Genomic DNA, 26,485 nt, shown 5'->3' on the forward strand with positions numbered 1-26,485 from the left:
AGTGCCTACAAGAGGTGCTGAGAGCTCTGAGGAGGACCAGCTGAACTGCACTGTGTAAAGAGACAGACTCTACCTGCAGTAATGCAATGAGTCAATGTTTCCAAATGGTCAGAATTAGGTTAAAAAAAATAAAAATTGAAGACTCTTCTAGGTGCTGATTTACCCCAGGGTCATTCAATTCAATTCAGGTCCCTCTTACCTTTCTATCTAGCTGATCTGAACCTGCACTTGACAGAATCCACACCAACACAGGAGGTGACATCAGAAACCTTGACTCATCACCCATGCAGATCATTGTCTCCCCCTGGAGCTAGGAAACAAGGCAATTTGGAAATCCTGCTGACATTATTCTTGCAGCAGCACACTGCTTTGTCCTCAGATATGAACCAAAATATGAACCCCATTAGGACAAAAGGATAGAAGACCTGATTAGGATGATTTGGTCTGATCACAAATTCCTTAGGCTTCTGTAAATTAAGCATTTGAGACAGAGCTTTCTCTTTTTGATGGTGAAACAGGTTCAAACAATAGAAGGACCCTGTGGTCACTCCTTGAACGAGCTGAACTCTCCCTCTTCTTTTGGCTAGAAAGGATGCCCTGAACTGCTTCAAACTCAAACTCTCTCTGAGCTTGCAACTAAAACTGTCTTGTAGGTGCATAAACTAGGGCAGCTAAATCACATCTCAAGCAATATGGGTGTAAATCCTCCACCCTGTTTCTCATACAAATTTGCTCCCCTCTGCAGGAAAGTCAGCTCCAAAGAAAGGCGCAGCACCAGAAGGCTTCCCTACAAGTGACCACTCTTCTTTCACTTCCATGGGACAATCAAACACCCTCTGTAGAGCTAGACCTAGGCAGAAGAGTTCCTCAGTCTGACTCTTCACCCAGGTGAATGCAGGAGAGATCCCGTGATTTTCCTTGGAACAAGATTTGGGAAGCAGCTGAAGACTCACCAACGTTTTTGGAGGACAAACTTCGTGCAGCAGAGTGCACAAATCACCCACTGCTGCACCAATAGCTCAGTGCTTTCCAGGCTGGCTCTGCTAGTCCCACTTCAATAGGAAATGAACTTATTCTTCAGGCAAGACAAAGGTCTGACATTATCTTTTAGTTTAAAAATACTTAGAGGGCAGGCAAGAGAGGGGTTTAAATCATGGTAAGTATTCTGTTTCACTTTTTAATTGTAATGTTTTGGTATGTGCTCTGTGTTCAAAGAGGATAACTGAGACCTGGATGATCCAGCTCCCATCCAGCTTCCTCTGCCTCATTCCCTGGAGGCCAGGGTAGAGATCACTCCATTCAAAGCCCTCACAGCCATAAACTGGTGTTTCACTCACACTATTGTCCTTTGAGACTTGGTGGCAATTCAGCAATAACTTGTTTACAACCAGACCCACCAGCAATCTGAGTGATTTGATGAGTGCTGCTCCTCCTCATGCAAATACCTACAGCTCACTGCTGCTGCACCTTCCAGAGCTCATCATCAGTGTCCTCCTTGCTCACAGGATTTGGATGTAACATCAAGTTTGATCCCAGGAAAGAAGTCTTCCAGGCTTTGGTCAAGTCAAGTTGATCCACAAACATTTTGTGAGGCTGCCCATGGGCTCACCCCACCTCAAGCTGTGTCTGAAGACTCTTAAAGGAGGAATTCCCTGGATTTGGCCATCCTGAGCCAAGGATTTATGCTGGTGAAATGAAAGTCTTAAGAGGCAAAAAGACCAGCTGATTGCACTTTAGAGCTTTTTCAGTAGATGGGGATGCCTGTTCATTGCCTCCACTGCAATTAGAGGAGCAGGGTTTTGTTGACATTCTTTGGTGAATAGATGAAATCTTATCAATTTGGTACTTGGCCCAACTTGCTGCTTCCTCATCCTGAAAAAAAAGCAACTTTATCAAGCCCAAATGCTGACCTGCCATGAGAGCAGCAGTTGTATTTCCTTCTTTTAGCTGCTTTTTGCACATGGACATGATGGCAGAGAATGAGACTGTGAATGAATTTTTTTTCTCTCCTCTTTTTTTCACTAAAGAAATCAGCTCCCATATCCACAGTGGGTGGATAGGGGTGGATAGAGGATATTCCCTCTGGCACCCACAGCAGGGACCAGACACCCTCCAGTGCCACTGCCCTGGGATTCCCACTGCCACTGGGAATCACAGAGCCATGGTGGGAAAAAGCCAAACTCCATCCTCCAGCCCAGGAGAGAGAGACCTGGAGCCCTGGGAGATGCTCCCAGTCACATCCACCTTCTGCAAGGGGTGATGAAGAGCTGGAAGTACTCGTGCTGGTGCTGCCATGAGCAGCAGAGCAGGGAGGAGGCAGGCAGGGAAGAAGACCTGCATGTCACCACTGCCTTCTCCCACTTGGATGACAGGTGACAAACTGCACAGTGACATCCCCTGCACTGTCTTGACAACCCATCAGCAAGCTGCTGACAGCAAAGCATGGCATGATAAGGGGCCTGGCATAAGGGCTTAGGCAAAAGTGTAGGTAGGCTGGAGGAAAGCCAGAAGTTCACATGTAAACATGACAAGGGTGTTATGTCCACAAGTCTCAGAGATCTCCATTTTGGCCAAATAAGAGATGCCATTGTTTTTTCCTTTTCAAGGACAGTAATGTCACAGCAGTATTTGCCCAGGATACATCACCATCCTCAGTTCAATGTCTGTGAGTGAACTCTGACCCATCCACAGAACCCCTCAGCCCTCCCCTATTTGCTCCCCACCTTCCTCAGCCCTGTGCATGGCACAGTGCCCTCCTGCATGTGATCCCATAGATCCCACCATGGTCTGCATCCCTCACATCCCCCAGAAGCCCACCCACCCATACACCCAACAGTGTAACACCACAGCCCTCCTCATCCCTGAGCCACATACAGCTCCACAAAGCTCACCCACCAGGCCTGGACTGGGATTCACCAGGAGAGAGGGATGCTCAGCTGTTCCCCATGGGTACCTCTGAGCTGCCTCTGCTTGGTCTCATCCACCCACAGCTTCTAACCCCTGCCATGCAGCTGGGACCAAGCTGACTGGCCCAGTCATCCCACCTATAGGATGGCATCATATTGCAGATTCATGCCATGAATTTAGGAACCTACTTCCATCAGCAGTGGGATATAATGGCTTCAGGGAGGACACACTTTGAGTTTAGGAGGATCTAGAGGCACTGAAATTCCCCCAGCAGATAGTGAGGAAGACTTAGGAAGGAGGTTTGTTGCACCAAATCCTATGTACTTCAGGCATGAGAATGGAGTACTTGTGGCCTCTCCACAAGCCTCAATTCCATTTCATACAGCTCATGAACACAATGTTTCTTGGCATTGATAGGGACTGACATTCATTTCTGGTCCATCAAACGAGTCTAAAAGATGGATGCAGACCTTGGAAAAGTTTTCTAATTCCTGCTTCAAAACGCTGAATAAAAAGCCCCTGCCCTGCCCAAAACACTTCAGCCCATGCTGCCAGTAAATCCTTCCAGAGCAGATATCAGCTCCAGGCTCCATCTCTGTGAGGTTTTCTCCTCTCTACACAGTACTGCTCCAGGGAGGTTTCTGTGGAGTTGTTTTCCTAGTGCCCTCTCCATTGAGGTTTGATCTGGTTGTTTATTTAGCTTTGTACAGTGTTGGTTATTTAAGGAATTCACAAGACAGAGGCGAACACTTCCAGCCCAGCTGTGCTTTGAGTTTCCAGGACAATCATTTAACATGTCCCAGGCTCCATGGGGCTATTTGCCAATTTAAAGGGTTCCAGCAGGCTCCTGTTGACCTCCCTCTATACTTAAGTGAAGCAATTTTTATCCTTAGTTCCTAAATTTCCACAGAAGTTCTTCAGTCATGCCCAGAGCTAGGCAACTTGCTGGCTGTGAGTAGTCTCAGAAAGTCAGCTTCTTTTCCTGTTTGTGCCTTTGCCACTAATAGATGCTGATCTTTAACAAATCTGCACCTACTCACACTTAATATACAAACCTATGCTGACATCAGGATTGCTCACACATTGATCATCACAGCTATGAATAGGAGGATCCTGGCTCCTCATCTGCTCTTCCTGCTGCTGGGACCATGCACCTCATCCCATCCTTTAACTACATAAGCTGAGAGTCACAGAGTTGTACAATGGTTTGGGTTGGAAGAGAACTTAAAGACCACTCAGTTTCAACCCCCCTGCCATGATCAGGGACACCTCCCAGTAGACCAAATTGCTCAGAGTAATCCAAATGCAAACCCACTGCTGTCATGTGCTGACAGCAATGGTTCCCAAGACTTCTATATGGTTATTTTTTGAGAGGCCCCCGTATCCCCCCTGAATTTCATCTTAAATTTATATGGTGAAGACATTCCATGGATTGCCACCCAAACTAGTCTACTTTTTGCTGCTGCTCCTTTTCCTTTGGGATCCCCAGGGATGTGGGATTTTCCACAGACCACAAGCCTCAGTCCCATAAAGGAAATTTCTTGCCCATACCTCTAAATGGCTTTTATGATCCAGCAAGGATAGGGAGACACCTAAATTTTGCCCACACAAGAGCTCATGTCTGTTTACATGATGAAGGAAAAAGAAGATCTGGAAGGGAGCACAGTCACTGTCAGGTCCATTTGGGACCAACCTCAAAAGCTGGACTTCAGTGGTCTATTCACTTTCCTTCTATTTTTCCAAGTGAGCCAATTTTCCTATATATTTCCAAAGCTTCACTTCTCAACCCATTCTAAGCAAGGTCCATGACAGCAGTGAAGACAGGCAGAGGAAATATCCAACCCAGCTGTCACCAAGGTGAGAGTTTCCTCCAGGCAGTGACAGGCATGCACCCTGTATGTGACAAGAGCTGGACACAGGCGTGTGCACAGGGACATGGGGAGCCCTGGGTGCATTTTGGTCACTTTTAGGTGGTTCTCCAGCACTTTTGGGGTCTCACATGATAGACTTCCAGAGTCACCCACACAGTCCACAGCTATCCCAAGGAATAAGAATGTATGGGAGAAGGGAAAGGGAAATGAGCCGGCCAAGCTTGCCCATGGGTCATGGTAGGAGAAACACTGTGGAAAAAACACAAGTCCTAGAGCATCAGTATTTTGTGAGAGTGATGGGATGGCAGTCTCATGGATACTTCCAGCCCTGCCTTCCTGCACATCCAGCTGCAATCAGTATGTCACAAGAATCCAGAGACAGTAGAAAAAAATTACAAAACCATGGCCTGGGTTTTTTTTCCCTTTCTACGAGCCACCTGCTCCCAGTCAATGTGGAGCACAACCCTTTGTGTAGAAAATCCAATAAACAAAACTGTAAAGCATCTGTCCTGCAACTGGATCCCAGCCCATGGCAAAGAGTGAATCTGAGCCATGGCAAACAGCTGGGAATAGCATTTCATTCTTGTACTGTGCCTCACAGGCTGTACACAGCCTCCAATCAAAATCAAAAAACATAGTGGGGAAGAGAAAGGTAAAGGAATTCTGCATCATGAGAGGCTTAGGAAGTAAAAGAGGGATATGGAGTTTGCCACAGTTTTAGCATGACCACATACTACAGGTGAGCAGCTCAGCTCTTTGCTCTCATTAATTTAAAATGTAAAACTTCTGAGGGGTTTTATGCGATTAGGAGAAAAAACCTATAGGTCAACTTCACCTATATGATAAAGCATCAACCTCAGCAGACAAAAAGCCTTGACTTAGTCTTTCAGTCAGAAGAGTTCTGAGTCCTGGTAGGCCAGGAGCTAAGCTTACAGCATTCAGGGCTAGATTTAGGGAGTTGCCATGTCAACACACCTCCACCGTTAGCAAGAACACCTCAGAGACTGGGATGTGAACTAGAAGCCCTATTTTTAAGTCTCCATATTCAAATTCAGCACAACACAAACCTCGGACTAAATTTCCCCTGTAACTGGAGAAATGCTGCCTGCTTTACCCAAGGTGAAATTTGTTCCACAGCCCCATGACCACCTTGGGCCAATAAAGTAAAAAAAAAATGTCCTTTCTGCTGAGCAGTGGCTGGAACATCCTTCTTCCTTAGAAGAATATCAGCCTGTGGAAAAGTAAATTCACTCAGATATAACATTTCCAAGGTGGTGATTCTTCTCTCTCACTCTCAAAATGGGGGAAAGCTCTTTGCCAGTATGTAATTTCTTTCCTAATCACATTGCAGTGTCACATACCAGTGAGCTAAGGGCTCCCACAGCAGCGTTATTCTCCAGCATATGTGACTTTGTATAACATGTGCTTCACTCGGCAGTCATCAGCAGCAGAGAGCAGGGGCATACTTCTTCCTCTATGACATTATTAGGCATTAAGAGCACTACATGGCAGTGCATTTCAGCTTCTTTATTTTCTCCCAGTAAAAGCAGCTTGGCCACCTGGTGTGCTGCACACACAGTTAAATTCCAAATGTAATGTATTTCGTAGAGAAAGAGATTAGAAAGCTGCTGTAATGAATCTCATTACCAGTGTCTTTATATCCTCATCTAGTTGGAAGCAGAGATCATCCAGACCTAGGTACTGTACATATTTAAAAGAATATCATCTACCCTTCAACCCTGTCATTACAAGACAAATTGTTTCCTTTGGCCTGATGTTCCAGCCATGTTTTTCTCAGTCTTAAAATATGTTAGCAGCCAGATTTTCTCAACAACTGAAGGCCATATTTCCAAGTGCTCAGCACCCACAACTGGGCTAGATTGTTTTACAAGTGTTTGATTCCCATTTAGACACCTAAAATAAGAGCCAGATTTTTGGATACGCTCAAAAGCCTCTAAGATCTTCCAAAAATCTGGACCTAGAGTTACTTCAGTACCTTGCCAAATTAGTGGAAATTAAAGTAGACAGCATCTCATCATGTTACTCTCTGCAGTGATAAACAAGCAAATTTACTGTTGTATCCATTTCAAAGCCCCATCCCCCCTTTTAAAGGCAGTTATTTACTGGTTTTATTCAAAAGCAGGACAACATTCACAACTGTGATTTCTGTCTTAAAAAAGAATCCATATTTTCATATGACTCTTCATATGTTCTCAGAAGAAGAGAAATAGATAATTTAAGCTGTATTTGATCAACATTTCCAAGGGAGTTCATTACATACAGAGGGATATGGAAACTTCAACCCAGAAAATGAATATTGGGAATATGACTTTAGCTGGTGGATTTGAGAGCAGAGTCCTTTGCAAGCTTCAAAGCAGAATGCACACATCCTCCCCTGGACTGTACCTGGGTTATGGCAGACAGGTCTCTCTCTTCCTGACTTTCAAGTATATGACTGCTCAAATATGTGTAATTGCATCACCTTTTCATGCTGTAAATGCTTCACAAGACTGCAATTGAAACACAAAAACCACCCCTCCCTTTCCCTGTGCTCTTCCCCGACCTTGTACTTCAGGAATAGATGTGGGCCAAAACTGATTATCCTCTCTCCAAAATGTTTCTAAAATTCCAAGAATTTCATATGAGCCTGACAGAAAACCTCCAGACTGAAAATTATGGAGAGATTCAATCACCAAGTAGTTGTGCAGGAGATTTTTTTAACCAGCTCCAGCCAGGGTGAGGATTGCTCTGAGCTAAGCCTCAAATTCTACTAGAGCTGCTCCTCTTCTGCACAAGTAACCTAATGTTTATTAGGCAAGCAAAAAAGATTTACAGGCTATCATCTGGGTGGTTGTAATAAACAGAACATTTCAGTTTCAGTGAGACACATTCCCTTCTACTCCTTCCTTGGATGAACCTTCACATTTGCTGATTTATAAGCATTGAGATTTTTAGATCAGCCAACTTCTGACTCGTGCTTCTATTTATCTATTTATTTACATAGACTTGTCTGATATGACTGTTCTTGCATGTGCTGTACCACATCTCAATACAGATTAACTCCTTCATCTTTTCCAAACACTCCAGTGCAAACACACAAATTGCAGAAGAGCATTTGAACCTATCCACAGTGGATCTTCAGACTGGATGGGAACACATTGTAAATATCCTTTGTAAGCAAGTTTTGCCCGTTCTAGAGGTAAGTAATATATTTCAGTGTGAAAATACAGCAGATTTGGATGATAAAACTTGTCCTCTAATCAAACCTCTGAAAAAGACCTGGTTTTAGTTCCCTGATCTCATGATACAGATTTTCTGTATGACCTTGGGCCAATTGTTTAATGTTAGTTCCTCTGATGAAGATAAAGTCACCTCTTTCCTCCCACTCTGTCTGATGGTATGGCCTGATGACATAGGCTCTTCCTATTTGCTACCATGCCAAAAAATTAAATTTAGGACTTTGGTTCCGCAGTGTTTAAAAACAAAAATATTTTTAAGGAGAGCAAAGGGCCCAGCCAAATGTGCATGCACCATTAAGAAAATCTCAGCCATTTCAGGTGACAGATTCAGTGCCAAACAGTAACAATACTCACATACATATTCTAAAGAGAGCTTTCAGGTTTCCTCAATAGCCTGTTCTACCAAGGCTGGTTCTGGAGCACCACCCTGCAAACCCTGAGGGCAAAGATATGCTTTGCAGATTATTTAGAGACTAGCAAATAGGGAGGAGATCTGCTGGAAGATGCAAGGAGAAAGCCAGGCAAGAGCAAATGCCATCATTTACAGATAAACACATAGTATATTTTATTTTTGGGTCCATGAAGTTTGTTAGGCACAACAATTCCCATCCCTGCGGCTATCCTTCATCTCTTGCTCCAGTCTATCAGCACTGTAAGTCAGTGCATCTGGATGTGAAGCACTCCCCATCTGAATGGGCCATTCATCTCCTGACACCACACAGAGCATGTGAAACGTCCAGATTACACACTGCCAGAGTCAGAGATTCCTTGATGCAATTAAAGCCTGGGGAACACATAAATCCCAGATTTAAATGATTCCATCCAAAGAGCCACCGCACACGGCCCCCTCCACCAACAGGGTGGGCTCAGCACCCCTGAAACCAGCCCTGAATCCGATGGAGAAGATGGGGTTTGGGCCATGGAGGTGGAGGTGTCCAGGGTGCAGCCTTTCCTAATGGGCTGTGCTTGAGGAGGCAGTGATGGGTTGTTGTGACAGGTGAGGCAGACCTGGTGAAACAGCCCAGGGAAGCAGAGTGAGGAGCAGAGGAGAGATGAAACAGCAGTATCTGAATAAAACCGATGTCAGGGAGGCGGTCATGCTGATATAATATCAGCAATGAGAGGGAGAATGTAAGAAAAAGTACATGGTAAATTAAGCACCAAGGCTGTTAAAGGTCCAGTTATTTTCCAGCCAGTTGCCTTCTGATTGTTCGTTAAAGTACAATATCCAGCCCTGAAAAACAGCCAGTGAAAGTTCACTCATTTTTCCTGTTGGCAAGTGGTCACAGGATCTGGAGACAACCTGCCTCCCCGGATCTTGACTCACTGCAGCAGTGTGGTTGGCCATTAATATTCATATAGAAGCTAATGGTGCAGAATTGGGTGTTTGCATTTGTCCTTCCTCGTGTTTCCTACACTTGGATGTGGGCAGCACTCCCGTTTTTCATGGGACAGGCACTTAACTTAGTACTGTGCTCAAGCCCTCCCAGAGACAAGATGGGAACTCCTATTCTCCATTTAAAAAACAAACCAAATAAAATCATGCATTCCTCAGAGCTGAGAACTGAAGCATGTCATCCACATCAAAAACACTAGAGGACAAGGGAGAAGAATTGATTTCTGTTTGGTAGAAATCTTATGATTTTTAAGCCAGGCTCCCGATTGTGGCAGTGCTGAGCGTGATGTTTTTAGCAATTTCTGAGTCATCAATCCTGGTTCTCCCGGCAGGAGAGGAAAGGAGATGCACAAACAGCAGTGTCCTAAAACACCATGTTTACAGAAAAAATGAAAGGAAAAAGAGGGTCTGTGGAGGCTTAGGAGGATGATCATAAAGCAGCCATCTCTTCCTCAGTACTTAACCCCTCAATACCCGTGGAGGCAGCCTTGGCTGCAGCCCCAGGATTAGCAGGGTATTGACTCCCCAGCTCTCACCCTGCCATGGGCCTGCAGGAAGGGAGGTGTCCACTCCAGCAGGCTCAGTTGGGCAGTGCTGAGTCCCTCGTGCTGCCCACATCTGGCACCAGGGACTGCCACTCAAAACCCTGCCAGGCTGTGTGCAACCCGGGGCCTTACAGGGACAGCTAAAATCCCTGACTCCACTGCCAACCCCACTTGTGACCGTAGCAAAGCTGACTCTCCTGAGCTTGCCAAACTTCTGCACTCCCACCTTGCTCTGTAGGAGCTGCCAGATGTGCAGAAGGTGCAGATGCTTCACAGCTGCATGCCCAGAGAGGTGCTGAGAGCACGGGATGCTCCCCACGCAGGAGGGGTCTCCATCAGCACCCACAGTGTGGGGGTGTTTGCGGGGGTCCCAGGACTAGGGAAGAGATGAGAATCTTGTCTCCATGTTTCAGAAGGCTGATTTATTGTTTTATGATATTTATGATATTAAAAGAAAATAATATACTAAAACTATACTAAAAGAATAGAGAGGAAAAGATTTCATCAGAGGCTGGCAAAGAAAAGGAAAGGAATGAATAATAAAATCCTGTGACCACTCACAGCCTCGACACAGGTGGCTGTCATTGGCCATCAAGTAAAAACAATTTCACATGCTGGGTAAACAATCCTCCAAATCACATTCCAAAGCAGCAAAACATGGAGAAGCTGAAGCATCTCAGCTTCTCAGGAGAAAAGATCCTAATGAAAGGATTTTTTTCAGAAAATATGTCTGCGGCGCCCACAGCTGGGCTCCCTCCTGGAAGGGACCCGCCGTGGCTGCAGACATCAGCCTGTCCCTTTCCATGCCACCACTGAGAGGCTGTGACATCCTCCCTGCCGCAGGAACGAAGGGGAAGCAGCGCCGAGCCCGCGTCCCGCCGCGTGGGCACGGCCAGACGAGCGCGGCGGGCTATTCCCTCTCCCTGCAGATACCGCTCCATCTCCGAGGACGGTGAGGGGGAGAAGCAAACAGCTAGAGATGCCGGCTGGCTGAAGGTAGGCTGCCAGTGCCCCGTGCTAGCCTTGAAATGCGGGGCAGCGCCGTCCCCGTTCGTGCCTGGCAGCGGATCCCCGGCGCGCTTTGCCCCTGCCCGCCGCTCTCGCACGGGGAACCCTCGGGGCGCGGAGCCGCTCCCGGGTTGGCGTTGATTCATCTGCCGAGCAGCGCTGCGGGGCTGCGGGAGCTGGCAGGAAGCTCCCACACTGATTTTGTCAAGAGAGCCGGGCAATAATGGAAACGACACCTCGCCATGTTTGCAAACAAACACTGCCTCCTTTCCTGTTTAACACCATCTGCCACCCAACCCAATTTCCCTGCCCCCATCCCTTCCCAAAAAATGACAGCCAGAGACAAGTCCAAAAAGCAGCTGCTAAGCCAAACCGTGCTCTTTTGTCTCAGTTTTGAGAGGTGCTGGCAAGGAGGCTGCTGTCCCACGCACAGCGCACCTCGCCGCACGCTCAGGGCTGAGCAGCCGGCTGCCGTGGGGGCTTATTTATCTTCACTGCAGACACAAACTAGTTCAGTGTGGGCTTGCTTTTGGGCTCTTCCACTTTTGGGCCTTCCTGACCTCTCTGCTCTGCGGTAGGAGTTAGTGTGGACATGGGGATGGGAGGAAGAAGAGACTACACTCCCCATCTCCATCAGCAGATCAGCTCAGCTTTTCCCTTCACGGGATCTTGGATCTTTCCCTAAGAGCACTTGCAGGCTCCAGACCTGGGCTGATCGGGTTAGGACAAGTATCTGGCACCCACGCAATTGCAAACACTTCCCCAGGGCTCCTGCACTGACTGATGTGCCTCCAGGGAGCAGATAAAAGTCTTCCAGACTAGCCCAGCTTTTCTGATATGCTCTCCTTGAAACAAAGAAAAGGGAGCAAAAGGAAATAACTTCATATAGACGAGGAACATGTTTACCCAAAAAGGATCAAGCTCCTCAGGGCCTCAACCAAGGTGGGGGAAAAAAGTGATTCCTTGAGCAAAGAGACTGTTTGGTTGAAACAAACCAAACACTGCTCACAGCACTGCAGGTGGGAGCCTGCTGCCTTATTCAGCACTGAGCTGCAGAAAAGAGACAATGAGAGTGCTGCATTCCAAAGCGGCCTGGTTAAGATATTAACAATTCTGTGACATCTATCATCTATTGCATTAACAACCAAGATGATTAACTAGAGTTAATTCACTGCATTAAAAGTCAGAACCTCTTTCATGTCATTTATTTCATGCCTGTTCCACATTGCACCTGTGTCCTCTCCTTCACATGGCAGAGACATGGCAGGGGAGGTCACCATGAACATCCTTGTTCTGTGGGTGTATGTGTCCCACAATACAAATTTTTAAATCACAAGAGACCAATCCTAGATCCTTTGAGCATACCAGTGGTGCTGGGGAGGGGCAGAAGGAGACGGTTCTTTGCAAGAACCACCCTGATGGACTTCTCAGGTCCTCATCACCTTTGAAAATATTTTAGACAAAAAATACTCAATGCATTTGATATAATTCTTGGTTTCTGAGTGTGAAACAATGTGCACTGTGCACAGAACATGTGTCCAAGCTACCCATTCCTGCACTGGGGAAGGAGATTCCTAGATTCCTTCTCTTTTTTGGGTGACTCCATCTCTGCAGTACCAGTGGTTGGTGGAGGGAGGATGTCTACATTATCCTTCACCTTACAGACTATTTCATTTTTGGGTGCACTGGCCAGCCTGCCTTTTTCCCAAAGAAGAATCCTTTCACTAGGATGTGATCTGCCAGAAAAATAAAGTGCTTCCCATCTAGAGAGTGATGAAGATGTTTTATTCACAGCACAACAACTTAGCTTTCTTTTATCAGCTAATTTAGTCTTTTCTGCCCTAGTCACTGACCTGAAGATGAAGCCATCTGTCCACCCTCCAGTAGCCTTCACGTTATGTACCAAAATGTCACAGGATGTGGCACTGATGATCTTTAAGGTGTTCCAAATGGAAAGCACTTGCCATGACCTCATGGCTTTTTACATTTCTCATGATCCTCTGTGGATTTTTCTCTTGGTACCAAGTCACCTCAGGTTTTCATGTGATGACTCTAAAGGAATTTAAGTATTTGTGAGCAACTATTAAAATAGTTCTTTTAAAATATGTTTTGTAAGTTAGTTGTCTCTGAGGTGGGTGGCCTATTAAAAACCACAAGTGAACAGTCATATGGCAAATCCTCTCTCTGCCCACCAGGCACTCCAGGTACTGCACTCTGAATCTTACAACACTTCTAGTTTTACAAGAGAACAGATACTTGGTTATGAAGTCATGCTGCCCTCAGTTGCTGAAATATCTTCTCTTCCACTTGAGGCCACCACTACTCTTGCTGTAAAACGCAAGCTGCCTTTCACTGAGGTTTCATTTGCTCTTTGATGCACTCTGAGGCTTCTCATTGCCTGTTTTGTTCTCCTGGTAATCAGATCCTCACTGTTCATCTATCCCTGTCTGCAGAGACTGCTGCTGTGCACCCACTCCAAGGAGCTTTCCAGCCCCTTGCCCTGCCCTGACAGGCAGGGTCCAAGGGACAGGATGCTCTTTTCCTCCAGAGACTTGATTCCATGTGGTTTCGTGCTCAGTTGCTGCAGAGAAAACTTTTTTTCCTGATTCAAATACAGGAACTCAGAGTGCAATCCAGGCAGATAAGAACAGCCATGAGTGATGCCCTCCTCCACCATCCCTCCTCAATCCTCCTTCCAAGGGCATGGGGAGCTAACCCTACCAGCAGCTATTTCAGCATGAGCCCATCCTCTCCATAAATCCCTTTCCAGATGTCCTAGCCCTTTATATGCACCTGCATGTGTTTTCACAGAGAAATAGTATATCTACAGAGTTTATTTGACATTCCCCTTTTAATTCTTTCAAACAATATCTGTTTGACAGGTTTGGGCTTTGGCCCTGGTATTTAGGATGGATTCATATTTTACCTCTGCATTTGTGTTTTAGAGAAACAAACCATGAGTTTGTCACCAGAAAGAGTCCTCCAAAGCAAGCCTACATATCAGTGTGGCACTCAGCAGTGGGTTCACATCTTTTCCCTTTGGAATATAAATTCATTGATGGGTGTTGGATGTTCTTCTGTAGAAACTGACATGCAGTTCAACTCTACATTTATGCCATAAAGAACATCACTGCCTTTTAGAAAGCAGATATTTCTTGCATAGTTCTCCTCCTCCTCAAAGTAAAACCCTCCCCCTGCTCCCTTCCTTTACCTCTGGATGAAAAAGTGGGTTTCAGAGGCTGTTTTTGAAAGCTGCCATTGCCTTTTTTGTCTGCACATCCCATCATGAGGCATAAATGACTCTGGGCTAGCTCACATGCAAATTTTTGCTACAAAACACGCTGCTCTTTCATTGAGTTTTTTCCATTTTATGGTTGGTCAGCTCAGTTGATTTGGGTATTCATAAATACCCATCTTTTCAGCCTTTCAGCTTCCTCCTCTGCTGCTGCCGACAGTGCTGCTCTGGGCCAGGTGAAGTTCTTCTCCACCAGCAATCAGAGATGGTTTATGGCTCTCATAATGATGAAATTCCATCTGTCTCACAGCAGATCCCTCAGGAGGTTGCTAATCAAACAACATTCAATTAGCCCCTCCAGCTCTGCCACATATTCAGCCACATCATCTCCTCATCCTATGAAACTCAAAGGAGACAACCAAATTGCTCGGCTGCTGTGCACAATGCTCTGTTACCTCTTCTGCAGCTTTCCCAAGCATTTATCTCCTCTTTTCTGAGGTTGTAACAAACTCCTCAAAGGTGAGTAGGTTTAATTGCTACAGAAATCAATTTTGCTTGGTGCCTGTTGGTTCTTATCTATAATCTGTTCTGAAAGAAAATAGCAGCTCTACTATCCACTGTATTGTTTGCAGACCTAATTTTCTTCCTTAAGGACTTCCACTTTTCCAAGAAGTTTTCAGTTCCAGTTTTTTTTTCCTTTTTTTTTTTTTAAAGGTCTTCTCAGGCCACAGCAAACTCTTCACTCAAACTGGGAACTTGTTGCTCTGCTTAACCTGTTGCTTTGTTTTGTTTAACTTCTTTATGATCTTCTGCTCACAAAACTGGGGGAAATAGGGCTGGATACCAAAAGCACCAAGGACCTCTTCTTAAACCCTTTTTATCTTCATTAACATAACCTTCACTGTTTTCTCCAGAGATCTATCACAGTGATTTTAGTAAGGAGACTCTAAATGTGCGGAGGTAGAATTGAGTCCTTTAGCAGCACTGGGGCAGAGGGACATTGATTTTGGGGAACTGCAGCCATCTGCCTGAGTAATGGACAGATGACATGTGTTATTTAGGATGCCAATTGAATGTCTTCTAGGGTCATTTGGTTTGAATTAGCAAAAAAAGACATTTGTCTGAATTGCAGTAATTGATGAGGGCTGAAAAGCCATGATAAGATCTGGACTTAAAGGATATAACCTAGGCTCTTCCCCACAGCTGTGCTGGGTTTAAACAGGACTTCTTCAAGCCTGTTGAGTGAACACAATGGAGCCAACACAATGGAGAGATATGTCCTACCCACCCATCCAGAAAAACCCTACCAAAACTGGCTAACAGCAGACCTTGCATGCAAACTTTTGAATAGAGTTTGTCCAAGCCTGGAGAAAAAGGTCAGAACATCCCCAGACACTTGGGGCTGTCTTTTATTTTACAGAAACCTGTTCACCCATCACTGGTCTCAGAGAACGACCTTCCATAACCTACATGCTGGGTTTGGTTTGGAAGCAATGTCCCTTGAAAGGAGCTTCACAAGCATCTTTCCTGTCTTGCATGAAGTAGCTGCAATGGTGTGGCTCTGGCTGGCAGCAGGGGGTGGGCAAATTGGATTGCATGTCACAAAAAGCACTTGATCTTCAGCAGGGGCTTTTCTTGTGTTGCACATCATTATCAATAAGAGGAAATATCAGAAAATATTCAGGACTGTTTGCTTTGTTTAGACAGCACACAGCCCAGGCTGCTCTTAAAGGTTTGGAGAGTAGAGTGTGGTGTTCCACACCAAAAGAGTTCTTTTTTGGTACAGTCTCTGCTTTTGATGGCAGGCAAGGATGGACAGATCTAATGAAGTGTAGAAGTGGGATCAGGCAGAGCAGGGTCCATCCCACTCCCCTGATGATGGTTTTTGTGCTCTTGATCAGTGACATCTTTTTTCTGTGGCCCAGGCTGCCATGGAAAACACAGACATGATATTTCCCTCCTCTCGTGCCTTCTTTTCATCTTCAGCTTAAGGCCCATCAGGCAACGGTCTACTTCTTACCTTGTTTTTGCTGTGCTGCCATCACTGCAGAGCCTTGTCTCACTTCTGCTGTCTAGACATGACAGACATGACCATAGTGCAAATATTAAGCAGCACTGACAGCTGAAACCCTGCTTCCATCTTATTTCCTTAGATATCAGCAAATAATGTCGTGGCATCAGGGATGATGCACCACGCCCCAACATAACAGAAGTGACACAACTTGCTGAAACCAAGACATGACACAAATTTTGGGCACACACATATCCACTCCTGAACCTCTCTGCAGCTGGCAGGGAGACAGGAGTAGATCCTGCAAAGCACATCACACTTTGCAGGAGTTTCACAGCTTCCAATAGATGAACTAGCCAGACCTGCAGCTTGCCCGGGTTTTGCCTTCGTTAACCTGCTCTGAGGAAGAGAACAGCACTGCACATCAGGTTGTTGGACAGGAGATATGAAGCTTTATTTGTAAGTAAGTCATCACTTCCAGCTGAGTCTTGTGTAGCTCACTAGGTAGGTAGGAGGCATTGTCACTTGACTTCCATTGTGACTTGAACACCAGCAGACTTTGCCACCACCAGAGGGGCTTGATGTCTGAGGGGGAATGGCAGGGCAGGGCTTACACACCCTGGTGCATCCATATTGAAGTGGTGACAGCTAATCTGCTCTCAGTGCTACCTAAAGCTACACAAAAACAGACTCAGAGCTCAGTAACTCCTCTTTCAAATCTGTCTTGCCCTTGGCCCAGGTCCTCTCTCTGGTGTGCATGCATCCACAGGGGTGAGGAGCCAGGTTCTCAGCATCCCCACTTCCTCCCAGGCAGACTGTGCTGCTGCCAGCAGTGCTATCCCCCCTGCTGCTGAGGCTATTTTTCTTCTGCAGATCAATAGAGAACTTCAGCTCTGTCTCATCCCAACTGCACTAAACAAGTGGCACTTCAATACCACAATGACAGCTTCCTAAAATACTCCAAGACAGATAGTCAGGGAAAGCCCAATGGGTTAGACTGGAGTGGGGCAGAGGAATGACACTCATCCAAAACACTAAACTTCGTCCCTGCCCCAGAAATGAAGAGTTTTGCTCTGCCAGAGGGTTGTAGCCTTTGCCATGTGCAAGGTGCAAGCAAGCAGTCAAGGCAGAATTTGGTTCCTTGTCACCTTAATCAGCCCCTCAAAAGCTGAAGGTAAGTCCTTGTGCATGCAGCAGGCAGGAAAGAAGCCTTTCAGACAGCCTTGCATCTGGAAACCCTCTGCCAAACACAGACTTTCTGTCACAGAGAGCTCCTCCTTGAAAAGAAATGTGACCATGACCATTTTGGAGCAATCTGACCTTTTTCATGGAGATATATGCCTCCCTGTCAATGGCTCATAAATGGATGAACAGCTCAGCTCTTTTTAATAGAGTTAGGCACAGGGTAATAATAGACTTGTGCAGCTCTCTCTCTTTGCTTAATTCATCTTTCTACAAATCATTAACATTGTTGGAATAACTGCTATCATTACCTTGGATTCCTCCTCGCAGCAGCCGACGCAGCCTTGCGGTGAACAGCTCCTAGGAAATGGGGTTTCCCACTCCTGTTTGCACAACAGGGACTCAGGGCAGGGCCTTTCATTCTCCTGTCAAAGGAGGAAAGGTGCTGGATAAAGCAGGCTGAACTCCCTTTCTCCTCCAGCAAGGAGCAGACCACAGGGACAAGAGGAGACAGAGTGTGAGCTTCAGCTGAGGCTCTCAGCACAGAGGTGTAGCCCAAACCCAGCACAGTTAAAAGCCATGCAAGCCTCTCCTACACCTTCTAACCCATGCAAATTATCCTGTAGTCTCCACACACAAGCAAATGATGCCTTCCTCCTCCCACACTTCCTGTGAGGATGATGATCAACTACCAATAATGGTAAAATTTTTTCGCTTACTCTTATTTTCAGAATTTCTGAGCCAAGACCCAAGTGCCTACAGACTTCAGGGCACAGCATGGCCACGACAGTGATGTCCCTGTACAGCACCTATCAGATTTAATGCCAGGTTGATATTCCCTTTGAAGAGTTGGCAGCTGCTGGAAGCTGAACAGAGCCTTGCTGCTGTGGGGCCTGGTGAATCCAGAGCTGGTCTGAGCTAAATTCACAGCGGGCAAAGCCTGGTGCTGGATCAAAGCAGCCTGTTCCTGGCACTGCTCTGGGCAACCTGCCTGCCTGCATGGTGGAGGGAGCTCTGCTTGTTGCTGCTGCCAGCCACAGGGACAACATGGAGAAGGAAGAAAAACCTCTGGGTGCATTTCTTGGCACACACTTTGGTTGATCAGCAAAACAACACAAAGCCCAATCCTGTGGTTCATCAGTCCCCAAATTATTAAGCAGGTCCACAGCAGTGGATGTGTCTCAGCCTCAAGAGCTCTGGGCCTGATCCCGTGGTTGGAATCTGCACATGTATCTGATTAGCATTGTGGGATCATCCTTTAATTAAATTTGCTGTGTTTGGTTTATGAGCACAGCGGTCTGGACTTGATGACAGCAGTGCACAGGATGGGGTCCGTGGCTATTTATGTGTGTTGGGGCACGGTGCACGCTCTCCTTCCATGTGCACAGCCCCAAATGATATCCCTGGGATTGCACATGTGCAACCGAGAGCAGCAATTGGCCTGGGCTCGGCAGCGTTGTGTGACTCTTCCAGTAATCTGAAATGGTCATTTCCTAGCAGTCTGTTTGTTTCTGTGTCAAGGGAAATAATCTAATTTGAGCACTGTAAAATTTACAATTATTGTGCAACAGTTTTAACGAGGCGGAGTGGAGGGGGGATATCAGGAGAACACTGGGATAAATTGATGCGGTGTGAAGGTGAAAGCAAGGCAAAGCTTCTCCCCAGAAACCAAAATCTACCTCTCCCTAAACAGTGCTGCCATCTGCAATTAATGAAAGTTCATGAATGGGCCCAGTCCTCCCATATAGCACGAGCAGAGTTCTGCAGAGATGAGAGAGCTGTAAAGCACATGGTTTAAAGGCATCCCCATCCTCACAAAGCGAGCCGAGCTGGAGTTCGCTGCTCTGACACAACTTTTTCCAGTAAATTGTCTGGGCCAGATTACGTGTACTATCAAACCTGCTCAGACCACTGGGAGTCAGAGTGTCCTGGGCCAGGTTTGTGCACATCATGTTCTCTCTTAAAACATCTCTTTGGTGAGTCCTGTCTCTCCTGCATTCAGCCTATTCCAGTATTATAAATTTTCAGTCCAGTGGTTCCAGTTTGGTGATGGTGCAGAATTGAGGCTGTGTTTTGGGATTGATCCAGAGAGTAGAACCCACCCAGCCATTAGCACTGACTGGTGCAAGGCACAGTCCTTGAACAAGTGATTGTAGGAACTTCTCTGATAGTGTAAATGAATATTCTCTAGATATTGCTCACAGGGAGGCATCCAAGAACCTAGACAAGATTTTGACTTTGTGGTCATAAAGTTCTACTCTGCTCTCTGCTTCATGGGCAAAAAAAGCCAGGCAGTCCTGTTGTATTTACTCAAAGGAGAGAAACTGCTGTGGAGGTGGCATCGTGGCCCAAAAGGCCTGCTGTGCTCTTTTGGGGTGGAAAGCCAACCTGCAGATCCCTCTGGTACAGGGTAACACAACAGACTCACCTCAGTGAGCAGTCCTTGTGACAAGCAGCTGGGATGAGAAGAGAATCCTGTGTCCTTGGTGAGATGGGAAAACCTCAGTGTCAGGGGAATCAACTGGTTCTTCTCACTGCTGTGTCCACTGAAAGGGCTGCAGAAGGGGTGGCTTGCACCACTGCCTCCAGAGTTTTAAGAGAAGGAATTTTCCTTTGAGAAAAGGAATTTTCCTCTGAGAAGGAATTTTGCTGGCTGTGTTTCCAAGAAGAGAAGAGCTCTGCATTCTTTTTCATCATTAAACCACAGTTACACATGTACCACACGGGCAAAGATCATGAGCACCAACCAAGAGACCTCAGGGTAAGTTCTCTGGGTTTCATTGGTGTTGGCAGGATGGTGAAGGAGAGAATGGGGCTGCCTGCACAGGGTTTTGAATGGTTCTGCTCATGTTTTCCCCAGAACACTGTGCTCATACTCCTGGGAAGAGTCTTCTCTCTGTTCTGACATTGCTCATATCTTGCAAACAACTTGACCAAGCACATCTTTCTCTAATCATGCAAGCCCAGGCTGTGCTCATGGTGGGCATTTTCCAGTTCCTCCTGTCCCCCTCTGGTGTCAGAAAAAGGGGAATCACATCTCAACCCCAACTGGGGTTTGTGCCTTGTTCGAGGCACTCCCCAAGAGGGCACTTCATGTTTCTGTCTGGGCCACTTTATTTCCATCCCAAAAGCTGCACTCCAGCTAATTCTCAGTGAGCCCTGGAGGGAAATTCTCCAGGAGGAGGAAAGGGCCAATGAGCAGAGTGGTTGCTGAGCTTGTCACAGGCAGCAGTGCACTGGGTTACCACTACCAGAACTGGCTAGAGCCAAGCAAACAGTCCTCTTCTCCAGAACCTTCTCCAGCACCTCCATCACCTCTCTGCCCCAGGGGCAGGAGCCCTGAGAGCAGGCAGGACCAAAAGGAAAATCACATCTCATAAGCCAGAGGCAAGCTCAATCATTGAAATACGTGTCCCTAATGCTCAGGGGCAGAAGTAGGAGAAAAACCCCAGGACATGTTACACCTCCCTCTGCAAGGTCAAGCCATTCACCTTGGTGCTTGTGTGGTCTCTTCCAAAGCTTCTGGAATGAAGAAAACAAGCCCCAAAGAACAGGAAAATGTATCTGTAAAAGATAAAAATCAGTTTTTGGAGTAGGAGGAGGTGGAGAACCAGGAGCAGCTCCTCCTTTCCTCTTTTGGACAGTCCAGGTTAAGGTAACACTATTCCCTTAATAGTAGCAGGTCGGCGAGGACTGTACAGCTTTTAACAGATATTTCATAGCTCACAGGATAAATTCAGAATTCTGCAGGAGAATGGTACCTGGCAACATGTGAAACTCAGCAGTGCCATGCTGCACCAAGGAACCAATGGCAGCTTGAGTAAGGCTGAGAGCTCAGGAGGATGCAGGAAAGGGAAAAGCCATTTGGAAAGACCTCAGACCATCCAGATGTGTCACAGATTAATTAAGGCACAGAATTTATAATTGAGTGGCAGCAGAAGGGGAGGACAAACCTGTCAGGGCACTTGGCAATGTCTAAATAAGAAAATTGAGTTGTGAACATGGTAAGGGGAAAAGTCATCTTCTGGCTGCCACAGGGCTCTTCAGCTGTCCCCTCCAATACCTGGTGGTGGCCACTGGCTGCTGTCCTAGGCTGGTAGAGCCTCTTTTCACCATCATTTCCCCACGGGGGTCAGTGCAATGATAAGACAGAAGACAGTGCCATTGGAGGTGGATACAAGGGGCCATGGTACAGAGGCCCAATGTCACTTTTAAGAAGCCTGGAAAGCAGATCTGGTCTATGTGTGCCTGTTTTCATAACACTGTAGTGTGACAATACTGAGACAAATCATCTGTCAGCCCAAAGAAGTGCATGATGTTGAGATGAAATAGATACGGGAACAGGAGGCTCTTGACATTTGCAATATGCATTTCCACAAAGAAAACAAACACAAAAAGAAAGGAGAATACAAAATACAAAGCAATCATCTCACCAGCTCCAAGTACTGAGGGAAAATGAAAAGGAAAATTTCCACCCAAGCTACTTTAGAGTGTGATAAAAATGCAAAATTCACAAAAAGCTCTTTTTCCTCACTTCAAAACCCACAGGGTCTCTTGACCCAGGTCAGCATTCCTCCGCTTTATGCACTCAACCTCATCATTCACCTGGTGATTGCAGCACCAGGATGAACTGTGAGAGCTTGTGTTGCAGCAGTATGAGCAGAAGCACCATGTACCTTCATCTTTCCTCATTTGCTTCCCTTGATAAGTAAATATAGTCCAGGAAATAGTCACTGCTCCAGAGGTGTGTGGGGATAGATCTTGACCTTTTAATGCCATTAAAGTACAACGGGACTAAATCAAGGGCCCCATCAGCACCACGCTAATTTCAACACACTATTCTTTTTAGGCCTTCAATCTGCTTCCCCACAGAAATGATAAGTTGTGGAAACATGTAGGAGATGGACTCGAGGCAAGGAACAAGGACAGGACAAATCACAGTAATTTAATTTACTTGCTCAATTACATTTCATATCTCATTTATTTGAGATATACAGATGAGCAAAATTCATATGGACACAGATATTGAAAAGCCAAAAATAAAGCCATGAGCAGTCTCATCTTTGAGTTGTGCAGAAAATGAAAGTGAGAAAAGGAGAGAGAGATTGTGTTAGCTAGCAGATGCTGCAAGGGGACAGGGAATATACAGTTTGTTCTTTCTGTGATGTCTCTGACCTCATCTTTCCCTTTTTCACACTATTCCAGAAGTATTTCTGTCTTCTTGGTTCTATTGCTACATTTTCCCATTCTTGTTTTTGTTTTGCTCTGGAATCCAACTTTCTTTGCGAGGATGTTTCCTGGGCCACATTCTTCTGGTATTCATTGAAATTCTTCCAGTGGATGACCTAAAAGGGTTATAAATGACTTCGAGTTACTCCATCTACAACTCAAATCCACCAGAAGTAGTTTCTCTGACTTATAAATGTAATCCTAAGAAACAGTTCCAACAAGCAGGATTTCCTAATTTTAATTCCTGAAGTGAATGGTATAAAAATCCCCAGGGATCTGCCAGTTCTGTGCCACCCAGAGTTTCAAATCCTAATTTTATTGCTGTGTTGTATTTCAAGAGCAGCTGGGAACAGTTGAAAATCTGGGTCTCTATCTTCTCACATCCAAATCTGTCTTTAAATCTCACTTCTTCAAACAATCTCTCCTTACTTTTTTCAGCGCTAACAAGTTCCAGGTGCCCCCAAACTCTTCTCCAATGTCTGCTTATCATCTAAAACATTGCTCTTACTTTGGAAATGGACTAATCCACATTTACAGCCACACAGAGCAATAAACAGGACCATAAAATTATGTTTTTCAAACTATCAGCCAGTGGCCAGATGTGAAGCTTCACAGATGCAGATTGGCACATTATTTCAGCTCCATGAAGTCCCGCACTCTTGCAGAACCACAAAATTGTCACCTGGAGGAGTCTCCAGTGCTCTTGACTGCTGAGAAATGCCTGGATGAAGCAGTGGCAGGTTCACCCAGGGTCATGAGCATGCACAAGCAGAAAATATCATGCCTAAAACCTCAGAACTTTCTGTCCCTCCTCTGCCAGCAGTGGTGCAAAGCCTCCCCTGCTTGACAAGACAGGTACAACTTTCCTGCCTTCCGTTACCCCCTCCTGACTTTCACAAATCACAGGTTTTCTTCATCCCCACATATGAATGCTATGATCAGCATCCAAATCTGGTCTACCAAAAAAAAAAACCCCAAACCAACAAACCTTGAGATCATTTAGTCTAATCTGGGACACATTTTAGTCTAATTATGAGTGTAAGAGAGTGAGTATGAGTTCAGATGCATGGGCATGAGCTGTGAGATGCCAGTGGCTCCAGCACCAGAGCACAGGTCTTGGCCTATTTTAGTTATAAGCAAAGATGTAAGCATTGTCTTTAGTCACCATGGTTTTTGTTCTCTGCATCTCAACCAATCCAAAGCAAAATTCCTCATTCACACAGTGTCCCAACTCTCAGCAATGCCTTACACTGAGATAAGTTACACTTGATGTTGCCTCAAAATTCAGGAAGAAAAAGTAGTGCATTATTACCAAATTACTGAAGAACAGATGTAAAAAATGAAGGAATTAATTCACTGGAATCATCTCGGATCCATATGTGATCACAGTTCTCAAGGAAGTGAGCAACAAGCTGTAAATCATCATCTGGCCTGGGCTAACACTGTTTGCTCCAGTGAGCACTTTGCAGCCATCTGAGGGATCTGTGTCCAAGCCTGGTGGGAGAGATTCAGCTGACCCAGTGCAGCCTGACTGTGTGCAGAGCAGCAGACTCTTGTGTTCTGCAGTTCAGCTCATCCTAAACCAGCCAGCTTCAGGGTCAGATAATCACACCCATTTTCTCCACACTGGCTGTAAAAGAGGCCATTTGTGGCACCTTCAGTGCCCACCTCTGTCTCTGCTCTGACCATCATGCCAACACTCAGGCCAGGCAAATTCCCTGAAATATGGGATTGGTGCCCTCAAGTACACTCTGTAACAAATACCCTAGTATTTATCTTCAGGTAGGACTGTGTTGGGAAATTATTTGGCATTTCCCCAGCAGGCTCTTGAACACAGAGAATTCACAGATGTATCAAATTTACCTTTTTCCTGTCCAGGTCTAGCACCATTAAACACACTGAGAAGACTTTCAGTACCATCCAAAAGGAAACCATATCCTTAAAAATGGTCCTCACACAGTTTAATCTGAATCAGACACATGCTGGACTGTATAAATATCATCGTTATGCCTCATTCCTATAAAAACAATAAGTATTGAGAGCTTTGTTGTTTGCCTAGGAGGCAAAGCTGGTGCCAGGCAGCACCAGGCAGGCTTCCAGGCAGGAGGTGGACATGGTTACAGAAACAGTCTTTTCTAGATCTTTCCTCTGAAAATGGTGAAAAAGGCTTCTGTGAGTGAAGGAGGTTTTCGCATAGGTTGCATACGAAAGGCAGGCAGATGCAAAGGAAGGCTGAATGCTGCACTGATCTCACAGCTTGGGTAAGCTACAGGGGCAAACTCAATGACTCTTTGGTTAAAATGAGCAGAATTACATTAATTTCCAACTCTAATTATGCCTCCCTAACCTCACTTACAGAAGAGTTTTGATTTTTCAACAGAAATTTCAGTATTCTGAAAGTTTCAGCAAGTTCTTCAGAAATTTGTAATTTTTCATCTAGAAGTGCTGCAGTGTTTCCTGAAACTGCTGTTGATTTATTCCATGCTTCAATTGCTATCATCATTACCTACAGACTAGCTGGATTACATCCTGTGTGACAAATGTGAGCTATCTTCTGGGAACCCTTGTTTGCAGCAGGGACTTGGGCCTCAGGGGGCAGTGGATGAAGTAGTCTGTAATTTCCACAGGTCTCTCTGGTTTTTACTCTTCTGACATTGTCTTTTTTTGTGTTTGGCTATTTGAAAGCAGGTGGAACTTGTCATATTAAGTAATAAAAGTTTTGGGAGACCTCTAAAATGGTCTTTCTTCCCATCTCATCCCTTGAACCCATCTGGAAACCCTCACCTGCTGTATACTGAACAATTGCATCTTTACATGAAGCACTTGGTGAAAGGGTGGTTAAAGCTGTTTCTGTTCCCTGGGTAAAGCTCATAGTCAGGAGCAGAAGTCCTTAACCCCATTTTACAGATATTTAGAAACAGGTATTTTATTTTACAGAAATTTTGGCCACAAATGACCAGCTCATACTTGCCAGTAAGCACTTAGGAACTCTATTCTTGTGCTCTGGCAGAACATAAAGCCAACCAAGCTACACTTAGAGTATTTCCTTCCTATCATACATATTTCAGCCATAGTTAAAAAAAAAAAAGGCCATAAAAACACAGCCAAGCTGTAAAATCTGACCATCTGCAGGGTGGTTGGTGGAAAACCATTTTTACTTTGCCATGAGAGGCATTTTTCCAAAGCTGTCTTACATCTTCCACCAAAGACCACTAGATTATTTACTAGTCCAACATCTGTCAAGAAATAATTAGGTTGTTAAAGGGAGATTGTTAGTTACTGGCATTAGGTGTCCATTAACATTAATTGAACTCCTCAGAATTATTTAGGAGCAAAGTCTGGCCCCATTGAAGTTAATGGGAGTCTTTCAATTAACTCTTGACTGACTTGATGGATGGCAGATAGAAAAGTGATGGGGTTCTTTTCAAGCCATAGATCCATGAATGGCAACATCTGCTACAGGGACATTGTCTCAGGGAGGCTGGGTACTGAGGGAGTGTTTGAAACAACCCACCCACTTCGGGTTACTCAGTAAAGTCTCATCCACCCCTGAAAAAGTACTCACCTGTCATATTTCTTCTCTGCTTGAACTGGAAATGCACACTGGGGCATGGAGGTGCTTGTTTCTATGTCAGCCTACACATTCCTCACACTCATATCAGCACAGGGTTCTAAAGATTTTGGTTTTAAATCCACCAGCCTGAATCCAGGGCAGTCCTGGGGGAATAGGTACCAGAGCATTTGGAGGATGGTTCAAGGTGTAAGTCAGAGCAGTCTGCAAGGTGCCTTAGCCCTCCTTGGCCTCCACCAGGATGTTCTCCAATTTGAGCTGATATGATTCTGGTCTAACAAAACTTTCTGG

The sequence above is a fragment of the Serinus canaria genome, chromosome 2 (assembly GCF_022539315.1).
Source record: "Serinus canaria isolate serCan28SL12 chromosome 2, serCan2020, whole genome shotgun sequence".
In the NCBI taxonomy this organism is placed as follows: domain Eukaryota; kingdom Metazoa; phylum Chordata; class Aves; order Passeriformes; family Fringillidae; genus Serinus; species Serinus canaria.